This window comes from Stegodyphus dumicola, chromosome 7 (assembly GCF_044657685.1).
Source record: "Stegodyphus dumicola isolate Sdum_Otavi_A_Nest chromosome 7, ASM4465768v1".
In the NCBI taxonomy this organism is placed as follows: Eukaryota; Metazoa; Arthropoda; class Arachnida; order Araneae; family Eresidae; genus Stegodyphus; species Stegodyphus dumicola.
In genome coordinates, this window is record NC_140774.1 from 199,027,353 (window position 1) to 199,039,882 (window position 12,530).

At 33.8% G+C, this 12,530-nt stretch overlaps 1 protein-coding gene across 1 annotated transcript in view; it reads left to right on the forward strand.

The window, feature by feature from the left end:
* Positions 1–5,424: 5,424 nt before the first annotated feature.
* Positions 5,425–12,530, forward strand: part of LOC118179869 (protein-L-isoaspartate O-methyltransferase domain-containing protein 1-like) — an 89,117-nt gene continuing 82,011 nt past the window's right edge. Inside the window, exon 1 of the mRNA XM_085821219.1 lies at positions 5,425–5,568. The gene's annotated coding sequence lies outside the window, so the exon portion shown is untranslated. The remainder of the gene's footprint in view (positions 5,569–12,530) is intronic.

Sequence of the window (12,530 nt, forward strand, 5' to 3'; positions counted from 1 at the left end):
GGCAAATGCAAATTAAGGATGAGGTGGAGAAATTATCATAATTGGATATTTAAGTCCAATTAAAAACATCAAATTAAAATTTCCAGTACTGTATAAGGTATTTCTCCCGCCTTCTTGGCATGCCTTCATGTTGTGGTGGTCTGCATGCTGGGCGCATATTCTAGAGGTCCAATGTTCATTTCCCAGTGAAGGCGGTTGCTCATTTTTCATCCTGCCTGCTTCCAAAAAAATACCTAATGTCTCTACAGTGGTGCTTGAATTAAAAAGGTGGTGGATCATGAATCTCCACACCCAGGATTTGGCAATTGGGTCTCCTAAAAACCCCAGTTGCCCTTTAAAAGGGGAAGTATATAAGGTGTAACACCACCTCACCACGAAGGCGGTATACACCCGCCTGCGTGGTGTGGTGGTCTACACGCTGGGCTCATATTTGAGAGGTTGCTCATTTTTCATCTTGCCTGCTTCTAAAAAATACCTAATGTCTCTACAACTGTTCTATTACCAGTTATAGAACTCATCAGCTCCTTTCCAAATTTAAATATTTTTTTGCAGAAATAGATTTTTTTGTTTTAAATTTTTTTTTTATGTTGCCATGCTTTTCCCTAACATACCACAAAGTTATGCAGTCTTTGACAAAATACTGTGCATCACCTTCAGCTTTACAAAGGTTATTATTTTGCAAATTAAGTCTCTTCAGATATGCCGGGAAGCACCTGTACCCAGTAATTATTTGATCGTAATGAATATTACATATCATTCTCATTTTTTTAGAAACTTTTTCAAGTTCAACAAATAACCTTCCTTTTTTTCCCAAAATGTTCCATTGCTGTTTTCAGCAATCATAATAAAATATCCTTTAATTTTACTAAAAACGATTTTTTTTATGCCTGAATATCAAATGCATTCCTGGCATTACTCATAACAGCTTCTTTGGCCAGCAGACCAGCCCTCTCATTGGCCTATACCAATATGGCCAGTTCATTTCCAATTCATGTGGTTTTTTAACTTCTACAAGGACTTCTTTCATACCTGAAATCAAAATATTAGTATTATCAGCATCTTCCTGTGATTCTAAACCAAAAAAAGGGTGATATATATTAATATATGTTTTTATAGTCAGGTTTTTATTAATCCATTTAAGTGTGAATGTGAAAGCAACCACTTTGGGTTGATAAACTGAACTGTAAGATTCAAGTGTAATTTTGCTGTAGTCTGTAACATGCAAATAAATAAACCACATATGATGCACCAATTACATTTAAAAACTTAAACCATCTGTAAATATATCAATTCCATTGCTTTTCTTAATGCAGGATGCTTCCGTTGAGACTGTTTTAAAACATCTAGTCAGAAGTGGCAGCCAGGATCATTGTATTGTATCTAATTTCTGATTTGCTGCAGGCCCTTGGATTTGGAACCCCAAGCTCCAACACCATACAATATAATGGCAATAACTGCTTTATACATTAATCTAATAATGTTGTTTTTCAATGGTAATGACTTAGCTGAGAAATTTCTTTTATAGGACAACAAAAGGGAGATTATTCTTTTATAAATAGAATTGAAATGGTGCTCAAAATTCAGTTTATAATTAAAAAGGAAACACAAGATATTTAAGGTTTTTAAACATATTTAATTTTAACACCTTTATATTTTAGCTCTGGTTTCTAATTAATTTTATAGTTTAGCTGTGGTGTTGCAGGTAGAGGGTGAGAAATGCTAGAAAAGGTGTCGCACATGGACAGTGTACACCCAGCAATTCCATGAAAACTATTCACGGTGATTTCAATGATGCGGATTTGCTACTAATGTGTGATATGGCCAACAGGCAATCCAGGAGACATCATCTGGATGACTGGCCCATGGCCATGTAATTGGAAAGCTGGAAAAAGGTTGAAGAGTGACAAGTGTAGCAGAGGAGTTCAGGATCATTCACAGCATCATTTCATGAACCTGGAGAGCTGCTCAAGCTTTCAGAAGTAGTCATTCACAAGTAACAATGAAAGTGGGTTTTTTTTTTTTTTTTTTTTCCCGAATAGCAGGCATTTACCTTTTTTTCAGCACTAGCCATTCCTAAGGCAAGAAGTGGTAGCCATTTTATTGTGGAGGCATCTAATAGGCGGCCGCCATTACCTTCTATGAGGGGATAGACAATTTTCTTCTCTGGGACTCGAACCCGGGCCCTTCGGTATTGCAGTCGGCTCCTCTAACCACAATACGGTCTGGGCGGTGTCAACAGTGAAAGTGGAGGAGGACCGGTATATTGTCCTACTGGCAAGATGAGACAGTAGGAGATATCACAAGGCACATGCAACAGACTAACGAATATCCAACATCATGTTTTTCTGTGGCCAGTAGGCTGCGCAGATGTGGTCTGTATGCACAACGACCAGTCTGGTGTCATTGGAGATGCCTGTTTCTATGGTGCCAGAACACAGGAATTGTATACAACGGGCATGGTTTTTACAGATGAAAGCCAATTTAATCTGACTAACGATTCTGAAGGTATATACATCTGGAGAGAAAAAGGAATACAAATTCACCTCCACAACGTCATCGAAAAGGACCGTTTTGGAGGTGCCAGAGTTCTCATTTGAGGTGGTACTATGCTTGGCACTGTACGGACCTCACATCTCCTAAAGAGGTCTGGGCTTCCACTTTATGGATGACAATGCTGCATCTCATTGTATAGTAGCTATCACACAGATCTTGGACCATGAAGATATTCAAGGTATGGATTGACCTGCAAGGTCCCCAGACCTAAATCCCGTACAACAAGTGTGGGACCTTCTCGGGAGATGCTTGGCAGAATGTGACCAGCTACCAGCAACGATTTTGCGGCTGAAATTGGCACTACAAGAAGAAGGGTCATGATGCTTCAACAGCTTCTTGACAACTTTGTCCTCAGCGTGACCAGAAGTGGTAATTTTTGCATCGCAGTCAGGTGTGATCATATCCCCTTCTAAAGACTGGATTTCTTTTGCCAGGTGTTTGTCATGTGGACGTTCTCCAGTTGTGCTCGGACCGTGTTGTCTTGCTATATATTTTTTTTAATCTCATAAAAGAGAAACCATGTTATAAGGGGTATGATACCTGTAGTTAAAAATTGAAGAAGATGATCGATAGAAAGGGGGATTCCACGAAATCTTGGAAATGCTCTTAGCAGAATGCAGATATTTTCAGGAAAGCTTAGGAATTTTCAGAATCTGCTATATAATAATCATCACCCCGATCATTGAATTCTTCAACAGCAACAATAACAAACAAAAAAAGAACAACCACGAAATAATCGAATTTCAAGCTAAAATCAGTATTACCGAGAAAGAGAGTAAATTACCAAAAAGTAATAGTATAAATTTGATTCGAGAAATCAATAAACTGATCCATTCTCTATATTCAATTATAAACAAAAGATTCTTTTCTGCATCGAAAAATTAAATAACATTATTAAATTACTGTAAATTAACAAAAAACATGTAAGGAAAACTGCTTTACTCATTAAAAAAAATACAGAACTAATTTCTCTCAATTGTTTTTTAGCTCAGAAGGAGTATTAATTTTGTTTTGGCATTTTGGGGTGTTTCACTTTTCAAATTGCTGCCACGAAATATTATCGTCCTGTATTATATTTAAAGAAATTAAATAATGAAGAATCTCATAAATGTATGTATGTTTCTTGCAATGTGATAAAACAGCCAACCAAACCTAGAACCAATCAATTTTGAATAACGTACTTCTCCACCCGAATATGGGCATCTGGAAGCCCAAATTTGGAATTTGTTTTATTATCATTTTAATGTTTTGTAAAGCATTTATGAGTGTTTGATTAAGAAACTCAACGATTTCAAAGCGAGCAATGGCAACACTGTACGGGGAGGGACATATTTCCATCTTGCAGTCCTACTATAAATTTTCGTGATTCAAAATGAGGTTCGCAAAACACTGGTCTATATCATAGCTCCACATATTATTTGAAATTTAGACGTTGTTGCCTAACTAATTTTTTTAAACCTTTTTTTTTTTTTTTTTTTTTTTTTTTTAAGTAGAAATTTAAGCTTTCTGTCAATAATTATTATCCTGAAAAAATCGTCTTAACATACTATTAATTATCACATTTTTTTATAAAATATTATTTTGGTGTTAGAAAGTTCTGATGAGACAATCACTAATGGAAGTTCCTGACCACGCCAGGCGATACTACTTATCAATACGAAATTGGCAATATATCCATAGTCTCTAACTTTACTTGTGAATTCTTTTCAATAGTGGAAGAACTGATATATATTCCTTCCCGTTCTTGAGCAAGCGAAAGGACTTGTGCCACTCTTCTGTGACTCAAAGGCGACTACTGGCAGTCCTAGATGGAAGCTCCCTGATTACCAACGAGATTCAAAAGTTAGATAAGGTCTGCATACTTCAATGGTTGCTAGCGCATGTCAATATCACAGGTAATGAGAACGCAGATCAACTGGCAAAAGAGTTTCAAAATCTCAGCAATAGGCTAAATATTATCCTCTCGGACTCAGATGCCATGGTCAAATACAGATTGAAGGAACATTCAATTCCAATTAAGTACCAGCTCTATAACATCAATAGAGATCGACTTATAATTAATACGATAGTCAGGCTTAGAACTGGCCATCACAGAGGATTGAAAATTGACAAAGAGGATAGGGAAAACAACAGAAACTGTGACAACTCCCCGGACACAGAATTGACACCTGGACACATTTTTGATGGACCAGCCATCCTTACTGAATTGTTAAAAAATTAGACGTCTTGTTTAAGAGATCGAACCTGTCATCTTCGCCCATGGCATTTTTTGAATAAGGCTTCATCATGCAACAACAACAACAAAAACTTTCGTCCCACTTAGAAAGCTTCCGTATTTTTTTTTTTTTTTTTTTTTTTTTTTTTTTTTTTGTGGTGTGTGTGTGTGTGTGCCAAAAGTAAGTTATTTAGTGGTTAATTCAACATATTAGAATTATTTGAAGTAAATGTTTGTCCTAAACTTTAATAGCTGTTAGTATATTGGAATTATAAAGTGTAGCCAACAGACATTTCGACGCTTACATATTATTCGGTCGATCGCGAAACTCGCCAAACGGGGCGATTAATCGCCAACGTGACTTAAAACCCTCATTGCATCTGCACTTTCGTTTGATGTAACCCCAGATGTTTCTTGATGAGCCAAGTTTGCTTTTTGTTTGTAAACGAGGATATAATTTAACTGTTATTGCTTTATTTTTTGTTCCATTTTGGGGGAAAAAAAAAAACTTCTACAGAATAACAAGCAGTGGATTGATTTCAAAATTCGACAAAGCAGTCATAGACTGGAACAGTTACCTGCGGGAAGTTTGTACTCGCAGTGTTCTACACAGAGCGTTTGATAACATTGGCAGACCTAACAAAATAGTGGAAACTGATTTTGGGAAACGCAAAAACGAAGCCGTTTGAATAGTTGTTGTTTATTAAAATAAAGGGGTATCTGTACCATCACAATTCCGCGGGAACGATTGACACAACTTCAGTAAAATCTTCACCAACTTTCACGGTCAACGGCAATACGTAAGTACCGAAATTTATAATAAGTATTTTCTTACAAGTACAAAATGAATGCTATAAATTTGAATTTTTCCCTTTGCATTATTATTATATTAATTTTGTTCATTTTAATACATACATAGTAAGTGAAATTTGAAAATTTAATTCAAATTTATTTAGTTATTAGAAATTTAGTTTAATTTTGTTAAAAAATATTGCATTCCATCAGCTGCTTTCAGGTCGTCCATTCGGCTGGCAAGTTTGAGACCATGCCCATAATACTAGTTCTTCAGTTTTAACAAGCAATTCTCCATTTTCTCGTGTGTTCTTTTTCTTATACTCCGGTTTCAACGGTTTTATAAACAAATGATGACGTTTTTTATCGTGATTCCTATTCCATAATTCGTGAATTTTACAATATGCAGTAGTAGAATTTGCCTGTTATACAAATTGCGGTAAAATTTCTGTAGCAATATGCAGTATGTTCCAACAAAATCTCTACAGAGAATAAAACTTTTGAATCTATTCTTATAGCAATCTCCACGAAATTGCGACCAGAGCAAAGAAACAAAATCTAACATGTATTGATTGATATATCCATGTTTTTTAGGGAAAAAATCGTCAAATTGCGCTAGGCTGATTGTCTTAATACATTAAGAGCCGAGTTTATAATACATTCAATTGGTATGATTTATAATATATCAGATCATTACGGTTTAATCCTAGCATCCGGTGCACACGGCATTTGGCTACTTTTGGCGACTTTATGATGAGCAGTAAAAACGATACATATACAATGTAGTCAACGGATCATTCAAGATATATAGTATAGTGTATATACTATGTATATACACACATAGTATATTTAGACGTTCTTTGGATAATTTTTGGTGTTGGTGATAATTTTCAAAATCGCGCCAAGGCTGCACCGTATACTAGGATTTTACCGATCATTACTTCTGTGAACGTTAACACTATAATTAAAAATCGATGTTTAGTAATTCCGATGTTTCGTAATCGTATCTAGCTTAGAACATTCGTTTAAGATTTTACTGTGTTTATTACTTATTACTTCCTTGTACGAAGTAAAAAGGAAGTACTGTAATCGCGAAAAGTTTCAGGCAACATATTTCAACGAAAATATCCATTTTGACCTCTATCGAATGCAATTTAACGATGTTTTTGCGTGATATCTGTACGTAAGGAAAGAATAAAATACTCTTTTCCTCCAAAAAAATTATAAAACTGCTTTAAAATGAATTCTGAAGAGAATTTTTCGTGGCGTCTGTACGAACATATGTACGTACGTATCTCGCATAACTCAAAAACGAGTAGCCTCAGAACGTTGAAATTTTGTATATAGGACTGCTATAACATGCAGATGTGCACCTCGTATTTTGGTTGCAATCGGCCGCACCAATCGTATATAAATATATTTATATATATATCCACTGTGTTACCCGGCTTAGTGATCTCAGTTTCTTTACTCTTATATGTTCATAAATTGTACATTTTTTGCTTTAAAAATGATTGACTTATGTTGTTCTTATCATCCGGTTAAGGTTTTTATGCCTTTAGTAAATTTGTATGCAATATTTTTAGAATGATCAACAATTTTAAAGTTGTTTAAGTGCCGCTAAGCCTAATATTTTTTTTATGGCGGCCATTGCTTGTTTACATTTGAAACAGCAGGACAGTGGATTTGTTGCCAATCTAGAGAAACTTAGCTTCGCAACGACAAAGATAACGCCTTCATTTATTATTGCGAATTAAATCATGCTTAATCCTTTCCGGAATTTTTTCGAGGAAATAAGTGTTTAAGATTAATTTCGTAATTTTTAATACAGATATTTTGAGTTTTTATGTATTTTTGCTTTGTCGCGAAGTGAGAACTGAAGTAATTGAATGAGAAATACTCAATCGTCTGTGAAAAACTCTTTCTTTTTTGTTATGTTTGTTTAATTTCTTTTATACATCGTTCTAGCTTTATTATAGTATTTGAATAGAACATGTGGCAGCGATTAGATAATTCTTTAAATGATATCAATTTTGTGCATTCTGAATTATAATATGAACGAAATATAATACTATTAAATGAACCTAGCGCCAGAGTGTCGCTATGGTAAACAAATAGAGTGAATTTTAAAGAATGCATTTATTCTGTTGTGGTTTATGCGGTGTCGGCGAAGTAGATTTAATTCAATCCAATAAGTTTAAATGAAGTGCATGAAAAAATGAGTATAATTTAATATTCCGTACAAGAAAGTCATGTGGTGTACACATCAGATTTTTTATTTACATGAAATCATCACTAACTCAAATTTTTCAGCTGCACTTTTACATATGACTTTTACAATAGACAGATCTCAGTTCCTATTTCACGTACGCACACACACTAATTAGATAGTAGGAGATAATATAATCAATTAATCAATATTATTTAGTAAATATATATATATAACAATCATGGCAACTATCTGAAGCTTTTAATAAGATTCCAGAAATAGTTAAAAATTGTTAAATGAAATAACCATTATAAAGAATAAGTTTTTATTAAATTTTTTTTTAAATATTTCTTTCATTACGAATTCTTAGGCAAAACTACAACGCCAATGAAAATTTTTATTTTCCCATATTAAAAAAACTTCTATAAAACTATAAAGCACAATTTTTCTTCAGCATTATTAGCATAAGAATCACACGAAATCTTATTCAAAAATAAGATACTTCTAATGCATTTTGTTTTTAGTTTGTTTGTTTAAGTTGTTTTAATATGGGAAAATAAAAATTTTCATTGGCGTTGTAGTTTTGCCTAAGAATTTGGTAATGAAAGAAATATTTAAAAAAAATTTAATAAAAACTTATTCTTTATAATGTTTATTTCATTTAACAATTTTTAACTATTTCTGGAATCTTATTAAAAGCTTCAGATAGTTGCCATGATTGTTATTTACTTGTAAATCTAAACTCCTAAATATATAGACTTTTAATATACAAACTATTTTTAGCCCAGAGAGGCTATTAATTCCAAAACGGCATTCAATTTTCAAACTGTTGCCACCAAATATTATCGTCCTGTATCATATTTAAAGAAACTAAATAATGAAGAATTTGCACGAATGTTTTTCGCATTGTGAAGAAACAACAGTACCTAGATCCGTCCAATGTTAAATAACATAATCCTGCAACCGAACGTGGGCACTTGGAAGCCCGAATTTTGAATTTCGAATTTGTTTTATTATCTATTTCAAATTTAGTAAAATTTTAACGAATTTTTGATTAACAAACTCAACGATTTCAAAGCGAGCAATGGCAACACTGTATGGGGGGGGGGGGGAATTATCTCCAGCGCTTGAGACTGTATTGGAAATTCTAAAGATACGCTGTTTTTAAATAGTTTGTAATATTGCTGTTGAATTGAATTTCATGTGTTTTAATTGCGAAGAACGTAACAATTAATCAATAGAGGTAACACACAAAACGTAAAAAAAAAAAAAAAAAAAAAAAAAGCGCTCTTTTGAGCGTAGTATAAAATGTGAAAGCTTTCAGATTTTTTTTCTTTTAAATTATTTTTTTGTTTTTTTTTTTTACCCCTCTTTGACATCAACAGCTGAGATTTCCATAAAACAAAATTTAAAAAATTGCGCAGTGTAAAGAAACTTCTCGCATTACAAAGAAAAATTTTGATGGCAATGTCTATTTTCCAACTGGTAAAGCACGAAGCACATTAACCATAGCCGTGGTTCAATCAACTCCTTTCCTTGAAAAACATAAACGTAAAATGGAGGACTAATTCTCTTTGCGCAATGTAAACTCCTGCGTTGGGAGAGGGCAAGGGAGTTCGCCAATGTTTGTTGATAAGTTGCCAATGTATCTGCAGCGAAATAGCAAAATCTTATCATTCCTCTCGCAATCGTCTGCGGTGGATGTTGCGCAAGGTCGTTGCCAGTTTATCTATTACTTCGTTCCCTCTCAAATAAAAATAGATATCTACTCCATTCATTGAACATTTCAAAGCCATTTAATAACATGGATAGCAGAAAATTATGGTTCTGGTTGTTTGATAATCTAATAATAATAAACGGTTTTTCAATTCTTTAATGAGAAAGTATTACTTATTGATACGAGCAGCAAACAAAAATTTAGGTAGATTTTTCAAAAAAATAGAAGTAAATAATCATGAAAAATATTAATTTGGTATTTTCATGATATTACATTAAAAAAAAAATCTGATGTGTACACCACAGGACTTCCTTGTACGGAATATTAAATTATACTCATTTTTTCATGCATTTCATTTAAACTTATTGGATTGAATTAAATCTACTTCGCCGACACCGCATAAACCACAACAGAATAAATGCATTCTTTAAAATTCACCCTATTTGTTTACCATAGCGACACTCTGGCGCTAGGTTCATTTAATAGTATTATATTTCGTTCATATTATAATTCAGAATGCACAAAATGTATATCATTTAAAGAATTATCTAGTCGTTGCCACATGTTCTATTCAAATACTATAATAAAGCTAGAACTATGTATAAAAGAAATTAAGCAAACAAAACAAAAAAAAGAAACAGTTTTTCACAGACGATTGAGTATTTCTCATTCAATTAATTCAGTTCTCATCGCGACAAGGCAAAAATACATAAAAACTCAAAATATCTGTATTAAAAATTGCGAAGTAAATCTGAAACGCTTTTCCTCGAAAAAATTCAAGAAAGGATTAAGCATGATTTAATTGGCAATAATAAATGAATGCGTTATCTTTGTTGTTGCGAAGCTAAGTTTCTCTAGATTGGCAACAAATCCACTAGTCTCCTGTTTCAAATGTAAACATCAATGGCCGCCATTAAAAACAGGCTTAGCGGCAGTTAAACAACTTTTAAATTGCTGATCATTCTAAAAATATTGCACACAGATTTACTAAAGGCATAAAATCTTTAACCGGAAGATAAAAACAACATAATTCAATCATTTTTAAAGCAAAAAATGTACTATTTACAAAAACTGAGATCACTGAGCCGGGTAATAGAGTGGATATGTTTGTTGCGGCCGATTGCAACCAAAATACGAGGTGCACATCTACATGTTATAGAAGTCCTATATACAAAATTTCTATGTTCTGAAGCTACTCGTTTTTGAGTTATGCGAGATATGTACGTTCGTACAGACGCCACGAAAAATTCTTTTCAGAATTGATTTTAAAGCAGTTTTATAATTTTTTTTGGAGGAAACGATCTGTGCTTACGTACAGATATCACGCAAAAACATCGTTAAATTACATTCGATAGCGGTCAAAATGGATATTTTCGTTGAAATATGCTGCCTGAAACTTTTCGCGATTACAATACTTCCTTTTTACTTCGTACAAGGAAGTAACAAGCTTATATTCATAAATTGAAGAAATAGTGTTTTGTAGAAAATATGTGTTTTGGCCACAAATGTATTCGAAATTTAATTATTTTACGCACAAATATTTGGGTCTTTACACATTTTTAGAAAGATTTCGATAAAGGATTTTTTAAAAAAAGCCGCTACAGTTTCACGTTCATCTAAGAATCTAGATCTTGACTCACGCTATTAAAAGTGCTTTGGCTGTGCGTTGTGTTCTGGGAGATTTTACAGATTTAATTTTTTCTTCTTTCAGTATGTGTATCCTTTATTTCTTTTTTGTTTTGTATTTTTTCTATGGAGCTACTGTATGTTGAAGCTGAAAAGGGTTGAGACTTTTAGAATAGTAACTATGGTTGGATGAATTCACTTTTGTTTCATATAAACAATGCCTGGTGCTAGGGTTAACTGGATCTATTACACAATCTGAAGCCCCACAGTCAGCTTTCACAAAAGCAGAAAAAGATTTATCCGCAAACCCCTGATATAAGGTCACTCAATGTTAAGTGACCAGCCGATTGATATAGCGAGAATAGCTAAGTGCCTACCGTTTGGCCTGAAGCAGAGGCTAAAGTAGCGTGTTGGAGACAATACGTCGCTTCTCAATTGCTAGGAACCTACTGTCATCAGCCTTACGGGTCACCACGCATGGCAGACATGTAAGCAATTTTCTCAACATGGTAACTCACAGTGAAGGCCATCCTCTTTAAAAGAAATCAAGAAGAAGGGAAGGGGAAATTATAGCAAAGACGAGGGTAAAGAGTAAAAAATATCACTGGATTTTCAGGATGGTGACACCGTCTCATCAGGGCGATGATCCCCTGAAGGGAAGCGAAGTTAGTATTTTCGGTACTTTTCCGTTTTGCCGGCGCAGACGATATAGTCGCCAATAATGGTACAACTGATGCCAAACGGAATATCTTCTCTGGTAACCTTTTACACCTCATTTTCAAAACAAGTCGCAGCCATTTCTTACCAGACTGATTGTTTCTTTCAATACTGGCATACAATTACATAGAATATTTACAAAGATAATTAAATTTTATGCCCTAAGACCATTCGCGGTAATTAAGTGAATTAGAATGCAATCACACCGCTCAGGTGAAAATATAGAAAAGGCAAAATCAAGGGTTAAATTTATCAATTCTAATGAGAATGCACTAGCGAAGTGAAGCACTACGGTTTTACATAATTTCTCAGTAAGCTGTTCGTACGAATTGAAGTAATTCTTGCATTTAAACTTGTAATCAAAATTAAGATTTAACTTGAAATTAATGTAGATAATTACTGAGAGAATTACATTTTTGTAGCGTAGTTTACGTGAGATCACTTGGGGTCACGTGATACGAACCGGTGAATCAGGATATTGAACCATGATAGCATAGCAAATTCTTAAATTAATGTCTTTTTACAAATTTATTGTCGTTATTTATTGGCTTTTTACAGAATTATAAAGCATATTAAAATGTTTATACATTCAAAATAAAAAATTCTTAGAACTAACATTTGTTAACATTTTTTATGTGTATACTGTATGTTGTCGCCAACAAAGTCTGCTTGGCGAGATTTGCACCAAATTTTCCGAAACG